This window comes from Echinops telfairi, unplaced genomic scaffold (assembly GCF_000313985.2).
Source record: "Echinops telfairi isolate 266 unplaced genomic scaffold, ASM31398v2 ScPeMD7_7466;HRSCAF=8504, whole genome shotgun sequence".
Lineage (NCBI taxonomy): Eukaryota > Metazoa > Chordata > Mammalia > Afrosoricida > Tenrecidae > Echinops > Echinops telfairi.
Window position 1 is genome coordinate 5,496,057 of NW_022111366.1, and position 2,952 is coordinate 5,499,008.

The following is a 2,952-nucleotide window of genomic DNA, read 5'->3' on the forward strand; positions in this document are numbered from 1 at the left end:
ATGCTGGAAGTCCTTCAACTCACGTGGGCTGCAGGGTCCAAGGTCAAGGAAGCAGACAGGGGAGTCCTCCCTCAGGCAAAGCAAGCAGAGTCTGCCCATAGGCAGCAAACAGTGGGTGTAGCTGGGGTGGGGATGTGGGTCAGCAGCAGCCAGTAGCTTGGGAGCATAGCAAAGAAGGCTTGGCTGGCGACAGAATCCATCAGCCTCAAGCTCTAGGTACACAATCCACAGGTTGACTTGGCCCACTGGCAGTGTAGCTCACAGGTTGAGGCAGAGAACTAGCTAAAAGCAGCAGCACATTGGTCTGGCCACCAGAGTGCAAGAGAGAGGGGGTGGGCTTTGCAGGGCCTTTTATCTCTTTGTCCTCCAATCAAATTGTGACCTGGTTAATCCCACATGTTCCTATTGGCCAGATTGTCACAAGAAGCCTAACTATCACAATGTCTGACGTACATAAGACATCTGTGGTGAGCCATCTACAGGAGTCATCTAATTCCAACTGCTTATTTTGAAACCTATGGCTTTTGTGCAAACATCATCTTTATTTATATTTAGAAAATTAAACCATTAAAATGTGCTCTTCCAATGTGCTAGTTTAAGAATCATATTTAGCTTTTTGAACGTATATCCCTTTGGATTCTTTGTTTTGGTGCTTTGGGAGAGGTAAGGGTAATTTTAAATAACAAAGGATTTTTTTACACAGGAGGCAAAATTATTAGGGGGTGATTATATATTCTAACTTTTCTAAGTGACTCTTATGAGATTAGTGATCTTGCATGCACAAATACATTTAATCCCTACAAGTACCCTGTGGTTGAGGAGCACCACGGAGTCACTTCTGATTTACAGCAACCGTCGGTGTAACTACACAATGACGCCTGGTCCTTCACAAGAATAGGTAGGCTTGAGTCCACTGTTGTAGCCGCCGTGTCCATCCATCTTGCTGGGGGCATTCTTCTTTCTCCTTGCCTCTCTCTTAACCAGGCACGCTGTCCTTTCCAGGGACTGGTCCCTCCTGCTGAGGCTGTGGGAGAAACTTGGGTTGCTAGGCCCAAGGCCAGCAGTGCATGTGAGGCAATTGAAAATACCACGGCTTGAATCAGGCACACCTTAGTCCTCAAAGTGACATTTTTGCTTCCTAACATTTGGGAAAGGTTGTGAGCAGCATATTTGGCCAACACAAGGAACCTAACAGTGTTTATTTTTATTTATCTCTATTTTTAAGATTAGGATACTGAAGCTGGGAGTAGTATAGGTACTGCTGTATTGCTTCCACCTTCCAGGTCATACACTTAACCATGACTTTTTAGAGCCTCTCCTTGAACTTTAGAACCAGGCTTCCCAGAAATTTGATTCAGTCCTAATTCAAAAATTATAAAGCCAACAGCAGTTGATCAGGAACCAGAAGCCATTTCTCCAGATTCCTAATCCAGTTCTTGTCACTACCATATTTTCATTCAGTGATTCCCTCAATAGTTAACCTACACATAGTCAGACCTTCAGATATTTGTTGTGGTACAGAATAGCTCAATACAAATTGTGTAGACATAGCTCAATAAATTGAAGAAAGGAAAAGAGCCCTGTCATTTCACAAGTGGTCGCTAGGTAGCAGCATGCTATCATAAATTTTTATTTAAAAACCAATAGAAGGCCCACCCTCTACTACTGTCTCATTCCTTTGCTTAGATGGTAATAATGGCATTTCAATTTCATTTCATATGATTTTTCCATGCCTTTTAAAAAAATGACTATTTTATATTTGTCTTTTGACATAGACACAATAATATCAGAATGAGGACAAATTTCATTATAAGGATTTTAAAACCATAAGACCTTACATATTCTTTTGCTGTACTCATAGTTTGTAATATTAGGCTCTGAGTTTCTCTGGTCTTAAAATACCTCCCCCAAAACCCTCAAAAGACATTCAAAGAATACATTTCTTTATCTTTCCTTTTTAGTATCTGTTTAATAAATGATTTTTAAAATAAATATTTAGAGTTGTGCAACCACCACGGCAAGACAGTTCACATCATTTCCATCCACACCCCTTTTCTCTCAGGCCTGTGCCTAGTCAGTGCCCAATACCACCTCCTGTGCCAGGCAGCTCTGACCTTCCTGCTTGTAATTTCCCTCTTCTGGGTAGTCCTTGTGAGAAGGACAAAGCTGTGTACTGCCGGGAAGAGATACGTCTTGGAGGCTCACAGGGGCCATTCTAACCGGCCCCAGAGTGTGGTTGTGGGTGGAATCAGCTCCACGGCAGTGAGTGTGGTTTTGTCAGTGTGGCTGTCCATACAAAGGTAATCATGCACTGTGTACAGTCTTCGGCGTCTGCCTTCTTCCCCTTGGCACAAGGCTTTGGAGAGCCATCCTGGTTGTAGCGTGTATCAACACCTCATGCCTTTTTATTGCCACGTCCTACTCTAGTGTATCCACTCACCAGCTGGCTTTGGGCTCTTTTCCCCTGTGGGATTATTACGAATAATGTTGCTAAAACCACTAATGAATCAGGCTCTATGAGAACATTTGTTTTCATCCTCTTGAGAAAATAAACATCCGGCACTGGAATTATAGGGTCCTTATGGTATAGTGGTTACATGTTGGGCTGCGATGCTCAAGGTGGGCAGTTCAAAACCATCAACCCCTCTACAGGAGAAAGATGGGGGTCTTTCTATACTCATAAATAGTTACAGTCTCGGAAGCCCACAGCGGGCTCACAATGAATCAGCATCGTCTCAATGGCAGTGAGTTGAGTTTCTGAGTCGACATCGACTCAGAGATTTGTTTTTTTTATACTGAGTTTATATTTACCTTTTCAAGGCATTGCCAAGCTACTTGTACATTTGCAGCAGCCATGCACGGAGACTTTTTTCATTCTGCTTCTTCCCAACACGTGCCGTTTGCGATATTGTCATTCTAGTGGGGGTGGAGTGTTCTCTCTTTTTGGTTTGA